Below are 17,256 nucleotides of genomic sequence, written 5' to 3'. Positions count from 1 at the left end.
TATATATATATATATCTATGTGTGTGTGTGTGTGTTGGGTTTAATGGGGGACACTAAAAAAGTAGGGAACCGTGAGCCATGCATTAAACATGTTTAATATATCATAAAAAAATCAATTAAATCATATATAAAGGTTCATAGCTAAATTTAGTGATTTGTGATTTTCATGTACTCATTTATCTATTATTTTTTTGTTCAGTATGATTTTTATACGTTTATATTGGAAAGTTCTTTTATTACAAAGTTCATCTCAATGCCAATAGATATTATATGTTTGTGTTAAGCCACCCGTGAAACTCGCGGGTGCTTAAACTAGTGTTCTATAAAATAATTCCATTAAAGGAAAACATGATTTAGAGTTTCAAAGTCTACGCATCAAAATGTGGTTGGGTATATTTTTGATGAGGTTTGAACTCATACATATGATTGTATACGATTTTGTTTTTATATAGCCTCACATGTCACACCCCCAAAATACCACCCATGGGAAACCCTAGTAAACGTGTGACAAACCAATAACGAGCCACCAATCATATTGAACCAATCACAAGTTGTTAAATAAAATCGTCAATTATTAATAAAAAGTGCCATCCGTAAGTTTAAATGGAAACCAACATGTTCAGCGGAAGCAATTAATAAACCATAGTTAAACCGTTTCGAAACCAATGTATAGTATCAATAATTCAAACACATGAAACCTTCCAGCCGACCCATGACCACTCCAGCTACGCCAGACAGCAGGTTCCCACATCCAAGATATCTAACGACCTGCGAGCATGCAACAAGTGTATCAGACAACGATGGTGAGTTCATAGTTTTACAAAAAAACGTTGATTACCAAGTGTTTAGTTTAGTCCATTGAATTTCTTTCCGAAAGTAATGTTGATAATATCTCGATACTGAACAAGACGGCTCCTGGTGTATGTTTTGCCCGTTCCCCAGTGCTCCTTATCAAAGCACTAGGCCCGACTGGGTCATTAGTTCACAACCGTCCCCCCCCCCCGGTACGGTGTGAGGGTGCCAAACCTAAGTAGCACTACCAACTAATACCCCGTTACCTCCCTGGTAACAAAAGATGGGACTTAAGAATGATAGGGTGAGAATATTATCCAACATCACAGTTTTACCCAAAAGACCTATCCCTCCCCGGGATATCCACTGACTGTCCCAACCACCGGGACGCATGCTCAATAGATGAACTCACCTTGGTTTGCTCGGTATGATTAGTTACCCGTTCCAGTTAATCGACCAACCCTACCGTGGTTATCAATGAAATCAGTTTCGTGTACACATATCCAAAACACGGATTCAGCGAATCGCAAGTAATACATAGAAGACGTTTAGGTTTCATACGCATTCATAACATAAGTTCTCGTTCCCAAATAATCATCAGTTTTACTTGCACGTTAACCACGTGTCTTTCACACATATCATACATGTATCATGCATCCATGATCAGGCCAGTAGCGTGCCAAATATTCACATAACATGTAATAGTTTCCCCTTATATATATAACAGTTCATTATTAACCCATAGCATGTATTCAAGTTATACATTGTTCACATCATCCACTCATCTTTCACATGACACTATACTATTCATTCTTAAATCACAACGTGCACAATTTAATCAAATTAGTGGTTCACCCAATAGTGTGCGATCCAAGAGTGCGACCCATTGTGCAAACCCAAACCCAGTAAGCGTGTCCATCAGATCAGCCCAACATAACTTATTGTTTACACATGAGGCCCAATGTGACATGTTATCTAATAAGTGTTTGGATGTGCGTAGGTGGTCCACCGAAAATTGTATATCTTATGTTTTAAGTATACTTGTTCAAAATCAAATCATGGCCCAATCAACTAGTACCCAGCCCAGCTGCCTATAAAACCTCCCTTAGTGTGCAGGCCGTTACGGTTTGTGCGACCCATAGTGACACTTCGGTCCAATCCCAATGTACAACCCATTATACATACGTAAAGCCCAGGTGCACATATACAATTCAGTCGATCAATTGGTTACTAAGTCAATCCATATGAATTCGGATCATAACAAAATCGTTATCAACAATTAACATATGTTTACCATTCAATTCAGATTCGGCAATTGTACCAATTATCATCCTAATCATAGTTATGTAACCCAAAACCAAGGGCCCCACCCGGTATATAAACTCCCATCTATACATACATAAACAAATTCCATCCTTACCTAATTGTTGATACAAACCAACTGTTACCACTAATATTAACAAAACTTATCAAGTTCATGTCATAGTGTTATATATGTCCTTAACCATCATCCAATAGCACAAATCTGTCATCCTTTATGTAATCATTACACTTAACAAATTATATTCATGCCATGCGACATAATCATCATCCAATCACATAACCTAATCATCATGCTATCCTTTTATTCAACACTCATCATCATCGATTTGCATGAATTATAAAGCAAAGATTTAGTAAACCCACAGTCCACTCACATCGAACCACTCATCACCATGTTAAATTTTCTATTATGTGCACACTAATTAACATACATCCTTCAATTCACATATTACTTTCAATCATCAGAAGCACAATCAACATCATGTAATACTATCAATATCATATAACACCTTGGCTAAACATCAACACATAATCAAATACACTCAATACATAACATGAATCATAATATTACTAACCAAGAAACAAGATCACAGGATAACCAATATGCAAGCTTCGAAGGGGGGTTCTGCTGCTGAATCGTGCGATCAGGGAAGATGGGGGGTAGGGTTTGTACGTATTGATATAATAGGATGTAACAAAAGACTACGTGACATGTTATTTTAATATCCTCATGACTAAAGTGGGCCGGTGATCTTAAGGTTGGGCCGAGGTCAGGATGAAAGACAAAACATAACATCTTGGTTGGTCTATGTTGTGAGTGTTATGTTGTGGTCCAATTAATTGTGAATGTGTGGCCCAAATATACGCGGCCCAATCTCATTTGATTTTTCTAAATTAGTTAAATAACCCACAAAACATTTAACACTTTCATGCATAACTGATCAGTTAAATATACATAATCATGTATAGTGTACGAGATAGGCAGATAAATATAGAGGCACACGCTTCAAGTTGTGGGATTCCAAACAATGCTAACCTTAATTATCCGAGTTGTCACATCATCCCCAACTTGTAAGAAATTTCGTCCTGAAATTTGATAAGTAAGCACAAAGGAATGAAATAATCAAGGTTGCTGCGGATTTTGCTCAGGTGCCACATCATCCCCACCTTGAAATAATCAAGGTTGCTGCGGATTTTGCTCAGATGCATCAATGACATCGAAAGTTGAAACAACCGCTTGATCAATTGAGGATACTAGAGCTTCATCCAATCATTGCGTTTCCACATGAACTCCGGTCCACGTGTTGAGTTCTAACAACACTCTCAACAGGAATCTCGACTATGGTAACGAAACCTGACTTCCTGGTTCATGCTTTCAATAGATACCTTGACAACTGCAACTTGTCGTTAGCCTTAGGCGCTAGTAAGGGCATCACAAGTGTTTCATCTAACAACACTTCTTAGATTCGAGACATAAATGACACGTTGAACATTACTCGATTCGTCAGGTAACTCGAGTTTGTAGGCCATGTGACCGATTCTTTCCAGAATTTTGAATGACTCAACATAACATAAATTAAGCTTGCCACGCTTCACAAGCGTACCACACCCTCCTAGGGTGAGACTTTCAACATGATGCGATTGCCTACAGCGAACTCCCAGTATTTACTAAGCTTATCAACTTTCCTGACGGCCACGCGTTGTCGCCAAACGATTTCCAATCTAAATAATCTTCCCAAGTGTTTCGAGTGCAAGTCCTGGACCCGTGATTAGGTTGTCATCCACCTCCGTCCAGGAGGAGATTGGCGTTATCATCCATGCAATGCCTCAAACAGAGCTGTATGCATACTAATACGATAACGGGTGCAGTAGAGCTCACCCAAAGATAAGTGTCCTTCCCAAATGTTTACTAGAGCCAGTCACGCACATGCTCACATCTTGTCTCCGTGTGTCAGGATGGTTCGTTACTCTGCCCATTTATCCTACAGTGATAAGTAATGCTCAAGGGTGTTGCATATTGCCTTCCATAAATCAGGTATAGCTCAAAATCATAGGTAACAGGAGTTGGCACCTCATGCCTAAAAGCCGCCTCTCTTAGAGGAACATTCACAACTGTGATGACTCGTTAGTTTCCTTGATTGCAAAAGGGTGTACTGGTAACGTGAGACAATCAACGATCACCCAGGTGATGCTGTTTCCGTTCTGAGTTTTAGGTAGACCACTGATAAAATCCATGGCAGTCTGTTCCAATCCTCTAAATGGGTGTTTCAGATTACTAACACAAACCAGAAGGTTTCTGATGTTCCACCTTGGCTTTCGCACAAGTCAAACTTCATTCACATGCTTTGCTGTGTAGGCCTTCAAGCCCAGTCGCCAGCACGAGGTCCTTAGATCCTAATATATTCCATCAAAATCCAGATGACTTGAATGTTGAGGCTGGTGTGCTTGGCTCAACACAAGCTCCCTTGGATTGCTGTACAGTGGGATCCATCTTCGCTCCTTGAAGTAGCGAATATCATCCGACTTGCCAAAAATCACTTCTCCATGCCCCGCATGGACATGACTCGAAAATTCTCTTCCTTCAGTGCTTCGGTTTGAGCAGGGCAAATCTGACCAGGTAGGTTAGAGCCGATGGTGTGCTGTGAGGCTCGTACACGTCTAGGTTTCACAATCGAAATCATTCATTGGTTCCATCCAGCGATGTCATTACATGTTTTTAGTTCTTTCGATACAACGGCACGCGAGAGGCCCTTGTGATTAGTCTAAGGAGTGCATTTGGTACCGTCCAAGTAATGCCTCCCACTTAAATCCAAAGACCATGCTTTCCACCGCAGGTTGTGACTCGTGCAACTCTTCTTATGAATCTACTACGTAAGTCATCACTTCCTCGTGTTACATCAACGTGTAACTAGAAATCTGATTCGTACCATCATGGTATACCACTAGATCACCCGCGCCCTCGGGTAAAGACGATGCGCGGAGCGTTGTAGAGTTAGGTTTCAGAGGCTGAAAGGATGTCTTCCTGTTTGTCTCCCATGAATACACATCACACTGCTGTGCTAAAGTGATTGAAGCTGCGAAATCCTCGAAAGTCCTGTGATGAATCTACGATAGTTACTAGCTGAACCAAGGAATTACTGTATCCCCGATGGGCTATTCGGTGCCGATCAATATCTGATGGGAAGGGTCTTTAGCGGGATCTACATGTATTTCCCATTTCGTTGACTTCTCGACCAAGCAAGCGTACCTCCCAAACCTGAAGTCACACTTAGGTAAACTTCGCGTGGAGTTGCTCCTCCGCCAGGGTTCTATAATAAGCTACAAATGCCGTCCATGATGTTCCTTTCTCCTGGAAATGATCCAAAACGTCATCTATAAACACGGTCGATTCATGTGGTCCATAAAGCTGCTGGTGTGTTGATTAACTTAATGGCCATGGTGTACAAAGTTGCAATGGCCGTATTGCGTTCGATATGCCGTTCCAGGACATTCTGTCACACCCCAACCGATGGCGGAAACATCGGGATGAGACGAAGTGTGTAGATTGCTCGAGACTTCATAACACTTATGTGTGTCAAGTATTTAATGTTTACATTTGACATGGTTTGATCTAGAACATAACGAATTTAAAATAAACAATGCACAATAAGTATTCAAATAATTATAATTCATTTCATTAATAATGAATTATTACAAGTATTGGAACCAGAATACAACAGGATTGAAAGTAAATTACAATACAACGAGCAACAAAGTTTAAATGCGTTTCTAGGCAATCCTACTGGATTCATCTGTCACAATCCTGCAACATGTATTAAAAGCATGGATCAGTACAAAAGCACTGGCGAGCATACAAGTTTGAATATAATTATAAGTATAAAAGTTTGTCTCAATTCCACATGGCATTCTATATTCAAGTTGAACGAGCATACATAAACAACTTACACATAGCAAATAGTATATAACAAAGTCCTTATCTAGCAGGCATAACAACCTAAGCATAACAGTATCATGAATTACAAGTTGGAACTCACAAGCATAAACAACCAAAGCATAACAATGAATGTGTTCGATGGTTTGAGTATTTAATTATAATTGATTGCGTAAAGTGGATTTGTATACATGTTGCACCCAAAAATGCTTTAAAGCGTAAAAAGGGTCGAGTATGCTCACTGTTTTGCGTAGAGTTCCACGAAAACTAAGAGTGGAATTGACGAAGTCTTGAGATAAGTGGTTGCGCTTGTGATGCCTTGTAGAATAACGCACGATGAAAGGGTTTGGAAAACCAAACGAATGGGAACGTTTACCCTGATTATTAAAACACATAACACGATCTAGTTAAAAAAATCCAAATATTTATGGTTTATGCGTAATGGGTCTCGTTTATTTTTTTTTTTTTGAAAACATGATACCTAAAAAATGAAACTTAATATAACCATGCATATTAGCTTATACCTTACTTATTTGTTATTATTGTTATTATTCTTTTACATTAAACTATACGGGTTCCTCATTTTATCTTCTTAACAGAATACATAGGACACATAATTTTAATAAATTATTCTATAAAAATTCATACCTTCATAAAGTAATTTATACTCTTAGATTGTATTTATTTATTTTTTTATAAAAGGATATTACTAACTATTTAAATAAAAATAGTTTTAAGATACAGAAACACTTTAAACCATATGGAAAAAAAATGATTTGTTGACTATCTACAAATGTTGTGCGACCAAATTTGAGAAGAAAAAAAAAACATGGAACATCAATGATTTGCTTTAATTTAATGCTTTTAATATTAAAACACAACTATTAATCAATGTACAGTAAAGAAGTATGTTAGTGTACATGAATTGCAAAAATAACATATTTAGATATGGATGATTGCAATAGAGAAGAAAAATAGAAAAAATGAATTAATAATTAAACATCAAATAGATAAAATAAAATAGGAATAAGACAAAAGAGTGGGGTTCGTCATCTTCACTTTAGAACAAATAGAACTCCACTGAATATAATTTTTATGTAGGATAGTGTTTTGTATCTTTGTTTCATTTGAACATCAACCATCATATTCTTGATTTTAATGAACCAACGACAGAAGCAAGGAAACTGGATGTGCACAACATAAGCAGGAAAGAAAGAAAACAAGAGGGAAAGGATTGTATACCGAACGAACCGAGCCAAACTCCGACGTGAATCCCGAGTCCCAACATGTTCATATCACCTCATTCATTAAAGAAAACAAACGAGACAGTAACATCCGAACGTCTCCGACTCCGACAATGCCTACGATCTCCGGTGAGGATGCGGGCAGGTTCCGAACCATCATCAGCCACGGTTAAACTTGTCGAAGGAACGTAGTGCCACCGTCACTTCCGCCGCCAATGGCGGACCGTCGCCGGAAAAGGTGGTCGTCACCACCCTACCTCGCCTCTTCATCTCTGTACCAGTAAACCTTTCCACCTCCGCCGCTCAAAGACTCTCGCTGGAGAAGATTAACAGGAGTGTGAGAGGGTGTTGTCGGCAGGTACGCCGTCGACAGCCGGCGGTTACCCGGCTCCGGTCGTCATCGACCAGAAGCATCATAGGAGAGCAGGGGGGGGCTATGTTGATTGTGTGTGCTGGCAGTAGGGCTCGAGAGAGAGTGAAGGGAGATGATCAGGATGGCTTCTTTGATCTGTGTATGTGTGTGTATATTTGATAATGTCTGCAAGTTGAGAGCATTTGGGAGGGAAGTAGATTGGGTTGCGGCTGGTGAAATTAGGAGGTTAGGGTTTTGCTCACTCTCTTATAGTTAGGTTTTAGATTAGTGGGTTTGGGCCCAAGGCCCACAAGCCCAATCCCTGTGTGTTAAGTGGCCCAATCGCACTTACGAACCCGTTTTCAAAACCCGAACGTCGTGTAATGTTGTAGGATATTATTTTAGGTTTAAGATACGTAGGAGGGCGTAGGAAATCGATGTGTGACGCGTTCGCTCGTCGGTAGCGCTAAAATTGTGTAAAATGCGCCGCTTGTCGTTTTAAATCTGTTTTTCGGTCTGATTTCGACTGCGGATATTGAAATGGAAAGTGAATACGAACTTTCTAAAAAAAACATGGAAATTCGAAAATACGAGGCGTTACACATTCTTCCGTTGGACTTCCATCTGATAATAGCTCATTCGATAATCAATCCTCGAATGGAAGCTCGTCCCTCGCAACTGGTTAACGGGGTGTTACTACATGGTCGAAGCGAACGGTTCTGGACTGTCACCTTGCTGAGTTCTCGATAAGCAGAACACATACGAAAAGGCTTATCTTTACAGATATAACTGGGGCTCCCCAGAGCGAAAAGTTAGGTCCGACAAAACCCTATCCAACGGTTCTTGTAGTTGACTAAGCAGTTCTTGCAACCCTTCTGGTGCAAGACGGTATGAAGTACAAGTAGTCAGAACTGCCCCTGGCGTGAGATTAACGGAGATTCTACCTAACAGTTGTGGGAATAGTCCTGAAAGTTCCTCGGGTAGTACACTTAGAGTAATCACGAACATCTGGTGGATCCTCGATTCTCTTTTCCTTAGCCTTATCATTAGCAAGGTTGCTACTATAGTGGGGTAACCCTCCGAAGACACTTCTGGGCCTTTATTTCTCACATGATGGTAATCTTTACACTACTCTGACACCTTAGGTCAGGCGTCGATTCTTCACTAGTGAGAGGGATACGCAAAGTTTTCTCCTTACAGGGTGTATCTGCGCGATATCTGGATAACCAGTCCACACTAACTACTACATCGAAGCCATCAAGGATAGCAGAAGAGAGGTCGACGTCGAACACTTGTCCTACAAGGTCGAGTTTGCATCCCTACAAACTTATGAGGTTCCGATTGTCTTGCCATCAGCCGATTCCACAACAGATTCGGATTCAAGAAGCATAAGGGTTAACGGGATAGAGACGAAATGATTAGCTACTCATACTAGCCACCATGTTGATATCATACCTGGCGTCGCCTACGCCAATCTTAGATGCCCTTCTATGAACACCATTACTAGTGTTGTTGTTACCATTACTAGGATTTTCCAACACTGCCATTGCTCCCTGGGTTATCGACATTTGACTTAACAACAGTCAATCCTTGTCGAAGTCGCCTTTGATTCCACACTGTAAGCTACAATTATGAGTTCCTTGATGTCGTCGTGACTGTTGCCTCTAATGTCGTTGCTTGAAACGGAACCCTACGATCTTTCACCGACAAAGTCCGTCTTGTGACATTTCCGTGCCACGTCCTAAGGCGCCACTCATTATGCTGGCCGTTACACATTTCACACTATAATATGTTGTTATCGCTTATGTCCCGATTGATTCGTAAGGGTTGACTCCCATGAGTCGCTGACTAGGGTTAAGAGTTCGTTTGAAATCAATTTGCTAATGCCCGTTGCCAGGAACCAAGGTCATCCTAATACTGAAGTCGGTGAGACACTACGATCATCCTCTTGCCCCTCGATCTGACAAGTTGATGGAGTGATACACGGTATGTTGCTAGAGTGTACAGAAGTGGTCGCACTTCGGGGTCTAAGTGTCAATACGTTAAGTTCCAGCAAACAAAGAGAAGCAAGAAAGGTATAAACCAACTCAAGGACGTTCGTACAAGCACCTAGCATTCTACCCGGTTCGCTAGGCGTTCAGATGTGTGTTCAGGTAATACTCGATAGCATTTAGATTCGCAAGGATTCAGAAAGGAGTGAAAAGATCATGTTCGAGTAGGAGACAATCACTGCTATGACTCCTATGGACTACTGAGTTCTAACATAACGCTAATTAACATAGCGGAACCCCTTTTTCACTTGTCAAGTTTCACTGGGACTTACATGCACCCCACATTATTATTATGTGTGCACCCATAATAATAATCCAATTTGCATGTTTATCTCAGCTTCTCTAAGTTCGCGTTAAAAGGTTCCCCCCAAATTTGAGCAATAAGACATACAACATCACAATATAGATCATGAAAGTTCAAGAAGCGTCACACTCTCAAAACACGTAACATATGTTGGTAACATAGAAACTCATACTGTAGTGCCAAGTGTGCATTCACGTGTAATATCATTCATAAGCAAACACAAGATATGCTACGCAATAGTAAACAAGAAACGAACCTTGCAGTCGATTTCGGATCTGTTCGGTTATAGTCTGGTTTTATGAAAACGTTTTAAAACCAAGTTCACTATAACCAGTGGCTCTGATATCAAACTGTCATACCCCCAAAATACCACCCATGGGAAACCCTAGTAAACGTGTGACAAACCAATAACGAGCCACCAATCATATTGAACCAATCACAAGTTGTTAAATAAAATCATCAATTATTAATAAAAAGTGCCATCCATAAGTTTAAATGGAAACCAGCATGTTCAGCGGAAGCAATTAATAAACCATAGTTAAACCGTTTCGAAACCAATGTATAATTCAAACACATGAATCCTTCCAGCCGACCCATGACCACTCCAGCTACCAGACAGCAGGCTCCCACATCCAAAATATCTAACGACCTGCGAGTATGCAACAAGTGTATCAGACAACGCTGGTGAGTTCATAGTTTTACAAAAAACGTTGATTACCAAGTGTTTAGTTTAGTCCATTGAATTTAATTCCGAAAGTAATGTTGATAATATCTTGATACTGAACAAGACGGCTCCTGATGTACGTTTTGCCCGTTCCCCAGTGCTCCTTATAAAAGCACTGGGCCCGACTGGGTCATTAGTTCACAACCGTCCTCCCCGGTACGGTGTGAGGGTGCCAAAGCTAAGTAGCGCTACCAACTAATACCCCGTTACCTCCCCATTAACAAAAGATGGGACTTAAGAATGATAGGGTGAGAATATTATCCAACATCCCAGTTTTACCCAAAAGACCTATCCCTCCCCAGGATACCTACTGACTATCCCAACCACCGGGATGCATGCTCAATAGATGAACTCACCTTGGTTTGCTCGGTATGACTAGTTACCCGTTCCAGTTAATCGACCAACCCTACCGTGGTTATCAATGAAATCAGTTTCGTGTACACATATCCAAAACACGGATTCAGCGAATCGCAAGTAATACATAGAAGACGTTTAGGTTTCATATGCATTCATAACATAAGTTCTCGTTCCCAAATAATCATCAGTTTTACATGCACATTAACCACGTGTCTTTCACACATATCATACAAGTATCACGCATCCATGATCAGGCCAGTAGCGTGCCAAATATTCACATAACATGTAACAGTTTCCCCTTATATATATAACAGTTCATTATTAACCCATAGCATGTATTCAAGTTATACATTGTTCACATCATCCACTCATCTTTCACATGACACTATACTATTCATTCTTAAATCACAACGTACACAATTTAATCAAATTAGTGGTTCACCCAATAGTGTGCGATCCAAGAGTGCGGCCCATTGTGCAAACCCAAACCCAGTAAGCGTGTCCATCAGATTAGCCCAACATAACTTATTGTTTACACATGAGGCCCAATGTGACATGTTATCTAATAAGTGTTTGGGTGTACGCAGGTGGTCCACTGAAAATTGTATCTCTTATGTTTTAAGTATACTTGTTAAAAAAATCAAATCATGGCCCAATCAACGAGTACCCAGCCCAGCTGCTTATAAAACCTCCCTTAGTGTGCAGGCCGTTACGGCTTGTGCGACCCATAGTGACACTTCGGTCCAATCCCAATGTACAGCCCATTATACATACGTAAAGCCCAGGTGCACATATACAATTTAGTCGATCAATTGGTTACTAAGTCAATCCATATGAATTCTGATCATAACAAAATCGTTATCAACAATTAACATATGTTTACCATTCACTTCAGATTCGGCAATTGTACCAATTATCATCCTAATCATAGTTATGTAACCCAAAACCAAGGGCCCCACCCGGTATATAAACTCCCATCTATGCATACATAAACAAATTCCATCCTTACCTAATTGTTGATACAAACCAACTGTTGCCACTAATACTAACAAAACTCATCAAGTTCATGTCATAGTGTTATATATGTCCTTAACCACATCCAATAGCACAAATCTGTCATCCTTTATGTAATCATTACACTTAACAAATTATATTCATGCCATGCGACATAATCATCATCCAATCACATAACCTAATCATCATGCTATCCTAGTATTCAACACTCATCATCATCGATTTGCATGAATTATAAAGCAAAGATTTAGTAAACCCACAGTCCACTCACATCGAACCACTCATCACCATGTTAAATTTTCTATTATGTGCACACTAATTAACATACATCCTTCAATTCACATATTACTTTCAATCATCAGAAGCACAATCAACATCGTGTAATACTATCAATATCATATAACACCTTGGCTAAACATCAACACATAATCAAATACACTCAATACATAACATGAATCATAATATTACTAACCAAGAAACAAGATCACAGGATAACCAATATGCAAGCTTCGAAGGGGGGTTCTGCTGCTGAATCATGCGATCAGGGAAGAGGGGGGGGGGTTTGTATGTATCGATATAATAGGATGTAACAAAAGACCACGTGACATGTTATTTTAATATCCTCATGACTAAAGTGGGCCGGTGATCTTAAGGTTGGGCCGAGGTCAGGATGAAACACAAAACATAACATCTTGGTTGGTCTATGTTGTGAGTGTTATGTTGTGGTCCAATTAATTGTGAATGTGTGGCCCAAATATACGCGGCCCAATCTCATTTGATTTTTCTAAATTAGTTAAATAACCCACAAAACGTTTAACACTTTCATGCATAACTGATCAGTTAAATATACGTAATCATGTATAGTGTACGAGATAGGCAGATAAATATAGAGGCACACGCTTCAAATTGTGGGATTCCAAATAATGCTAACCTTAATTATCCGAGTTGTCACATCACACCACCCAACACAAAATCACATTGTCTTCGTCATTCTCTCACCACCAAAGTTAAAAAAAAAAAGTTTAAAACACAGAAGTTTCGTGGCTAACCTAAAAATCTTTGATGATGTGATCTTTAGTATGGATTGAGGCAATAGGCGGACTTAATCGAACTTGGAACGGGACAACGAAGATTTTTGCCTTAAAATTTCACTATTTTTTAAGGGGGTGGCCACTCCCACACAGGATAGTGTAGATTCGCCCTGTCCATGCGTCAACGAGTTAGTTGCAGGTTATTCCCCAATTACTAGAAAAGAAACGTCAAGGATGATGCCACATTTTTCTCCTTCTTGTGCCTTAAAAAACATTGCTCAACTGCTGTCGAAAACCGCTAGTCGTGAAACAACGCGTTAGCCTCAATAATATGGTAGTAGATCCCCAAAAGACGGCTAGAGTTCTGGTACGCCATGTTAAGGTGATGTTGTAGTTGTGAGTGTTGTTTGGTAGGGTCCGGGTGAATCGAGTGAGGGTTACATCATCGACGACGTAAAATTTAGGGATACTTGGGCGGAAGATGAACCATAAGATTAGTCTGATGATTGCGATGGTGATTAGGATTTGGTAGGTGAGACTAAAGATGCAACTTAAATAGTTAGTTAACGGGTTGCAGCTACCCGAATATTGTAAGGAATATTGTGCCAAATTTGGTTTTGGCGGGATATATGTATAAGAGAGAAAGGATATATAAAAAAGCCTTAGTTATTGAGAAAACCTAGGAAACTCTAAGCTCCAAACATTTTTTTTTTAAATCACACATGTAATTGTAGGTCCCCTTGAGTCTATGGATCGTCACAGAATCGTCTATCTAACCTAGAGTGCGGAATCCTCTAGATCAGATTGTAGCAGAAAACGTGTAGGAAACAGAATTCACTATCAACTGGGTTTCTATTGATTATCAAACTTGCGTATTACAATCAAACCAAACCCTAATTCGTCCAAGCAAGTGCTCTCACGAATTTCTATCTCACAAACTCTGTTTTTGGCTGATTAACCTAAACCCTAATGTTTAACCTTGTTTATATAACACAAGGTTCACAACTGGGCTAGGTTAAAGACTCCTGGGCTGCGAATTGGACAGGCCCAATTCGCCCCCATCACCCAATTCCTTGGGTTTAGTAAGCCCAAACATTACAACTAACTATTACAAAGCTAAACCCGCTAACTGTTTATCGTTTAACTAATTACAAAATATCCAAAGACCAAATCTAAGCTGTTGTCACAAACATGCACCAACAAACTCCCCCTTGACAATAGCTTCATAAAAACTTTGTCTTCGGTCAAAACTTTGTCTTCGGTCTTCTTGCAATCTTCATGTAATCTTGCACTGTCTTTGGTCTTTGGATAGCTTCAGCTTCAATAGCTTCTGTCAGCAACAGACTCCCCCTAAGCTGATGCATCCAATCACCAAATCTTCAACACGTTAGCGTTTGAGTAAACTCCAGTTCAGCATTTGCAAAGCAATCTTCAACTCTTCAATCTTTGGTCTGCAATATAGAAAGGAGGTTCTACCATGCAGCCAATCATAACTCTCATCTTCACACGTCACAGCAACTTCTCAGCAACAAACCACTTCAATCTGAACACTATAAAACCAACATCTCGAGAAACCATAAGAATTTTTCAACATAAGTTAAATAAATTATTATTTTTCAAGAGATTAGTTAAACTGTGTAACAGATTAAGCATTTTCAACTCATCACCAACACGCAAAACTTTTTGTTCAACACACAAGAACAACCTGTCTGATTGAAAATTTTGAACTCACTTTCTAACACCGTCTCCCCCTATCAGTAACAATTCTTCCAAGAATAACAGTTTTCCGTACGTTAAGAATTTCAAATAGAAAATGACACTATTTTTGGATTTTTATATTTTTCTGAAAGCAAGTAAATAAACAAAAACAATAAACACTCTATTTTTGTGAGAATCACTGGTAAGAAGATCATATCAGCACAAGCAAACTGTTTTACACAATCATATAATTCTGTATTTAATTTTTCGTGAAAAGCAGTTCAAGACGATTACCAGTATGTTTGTCCACTTAAACAAAATGCATGAACATTTCAAGTACCATTACCATATGATACGTTAAGGTAATTTTAATTACTGATATATTAGTGTGTCCCACTTCAGGATATACCCCCACGATCAAGGTATGCACAAATATTCATCGTAGTAGGTGAGTATACTGATATCATCCTTCAAGATATCCTGACTGTGTCTAGTTCTGCATATAAGCTGTTTTATCATGTTGTAATTTCTTAACTATGAACACCCAAATAAATATTAATCAAATCCTGGAAATATAAACAGCACACTCTATCATGCAAGTATCTTCCCTACCACATATTTCACAAGTCCAATCCAGAGTTCTGAAATCTTAACTGGGATTAGGTTGAGAAGAGAAAAGAATAGATCTTAGTAGAGATGGTATAATATACAAATCAAATGAGATTTTCTCAGTTTGATATAGGTTTATTGGGTTTCTTTTGGGCACTAGAGGGCCTCTTTCGGGTGTATTAGATCTATAGCGCGACAACGAACAGCTAGGTCAGCATGTATCTGGATGCAGCAGAAGCTGTCGTTGCCTAGCACCTCCAGGTCAGCATATATCTGGATGCAGCAGAGGAGGTACACGACTTTTTTCAGAGAAGATTTCAGAATCAGATCAAAATTGTGTGTATCGGGAAATATACAGACATTCAAATAGAAATGAGCTAATTCCAAGTGACTATCTTTCCTGGGGTCATGTACAATTTTAGTTCTAACAGACAGACAGCCAAGATATCCCTAGTTGAAACAACAGTATAAAGACCCAAAACTTCAGATTTTGGCAATCTATCAACGCAAGAATTAAGGTCATTAAACCATACACCACTAATGTGTTCCCCACTCATATTCAGTTCATTTAAGTTTATATCACATTGGTAAGTTGATTATTTCATGCTTTTGCCTACTGGTGCATCATATAATGAAGCTGCTATCACACTTAAGCAATTTAATTTCAAATTCAGTGTGACAGTCTAACTTGCTGATGTACTATCATTTCTTCTTTTCACACAGTGATAACTCATTTTTGATTTTTCTATTTTTTTTTATGTTTTTAATTTTTTTTTTATGTTTTTGATTTTTATGAAAAGCAGTAAAGTATTTACAAAAATTCTTATGAAAAACCAGTTATTCAGGATTCCTCATCCCGTTGAGTTCGACTAAGTGTTCAAAGCGAGCCCTGTCAAATGCTTTAGTATAAAGATCTGCCAGGTTATCCTCTGTGTCGACTCGATGTAATTCAATTAGTCTCTTTTCAGCACAATCCCGTATAAAATGATGACGTATGTCAATATGTTTTGTGCGACTGTGATTCACGGGATTATTAGTTATTGAAATAGTGGCATTATTGTCTATCATAATAGGAGTACGAGTGAAATCCAAACCGTAATCGCGCATTTGCTGTTGAATCCAGAGAACCTGAGAGCAGCAGCTTCCAGCAGCAATATATTCAGCTTCACACGTAGAGGTAGACACACAGGATTGCTTCTTGCATTGCCAAGACACGATCCTGCCTCCTAAGAACTGACAACCACCTGTTGTAGACTTCCTGTTCGATTTGCATCCTCCAAAGTCTGAGTCAGTGTAAGCAACAAACGTCAAATCACTATCAGCTGGATACCACAACCCAAGTTTAGGTTTCCCCTTCAAGTAACGAATAATTCGCTTCACTGCTTTCATGTGTGACTCTTTAGGATTCGCCTGATATCTGGCACACAAGCATACGGCAAACATGATGTCGGGTCTTGAAGCAGTCAAGTACATTAGAGAACCAATCATTGCCCTGTATTGAGTAGGATCAACATCTTCAGTGCTTTCATGATCTGGGCCAAGATTGTGATTTTCACATATGGGTGTGTTTGCAGTAGTGCAATCATTCATTTTGAACCGACTCAAAATGTCATACACATACTTAGTTTGATGAATAAACATCCCATCCGCCTTCTGTTCAACTTGTAATCCCAGAAAGTAGGACAGCTCACCCATAGCACTCATTTCGAACTTGCTCTTCATCACCTGCTCGAACTCTTTACACATGCTTTCATCAGATGACCCAAAGATGATGTCATCCACGTACACCTGTACCAGCAGAAAATCTTCCTTCTTCCTCTTGATGA

The 17,256-nt window shown here is 39.4% G+C and overlaps 1 long non-coding RNA gene across 2 annotated transcripts; it reads right to left on the bottom strand.

The window, feature by feature from the left end:
* Positions 1-572: 572 nt before the first annotated feature.
* On the bottom strand, positions 573-7,870 carry LOC110908287. 2 transcript variants are annotated; one of them, XR_002574435.2, is made up of 3 exons: positions 7,289-7,870; positions 6,289-6,423; positions 573-768 (listed from the first exon to the last, which is right to left on the bottom strand). It is a non-coding gene; the product is annotated as an uncharacterized LOC110908287 (long non-coding RNA). The 2 variants fall into 2 exon arrangements; XR_002574434.2 differs by lacking the exon at positions 573-768 and adding an exon at positions 5,766-5,917.
* Between the last annotated feature and the right edge of the window lie 9,386 nt (positions 7,871-17,256).

This window comes from Helianthus annuus, chromosome 14 (genome assembly GCF_002127325.2).
Source record: "Helianthus annuus cultivar XRQ/B chromosome 14, HanXRQr2.0-SUNRISE, whole genome shotgun sequence".
NCBI lineage: Eukaryota > Viridiplantae > Streptophyta > Magnoliopsida > Asterales > Asteraceae > Helianthus > Helianthus annuus.
The sequence above is the reverse complement of the archived record's forward strand: the minus strand, read 5'-3'. Positions and strand labels throughout refer to the sequence as shown.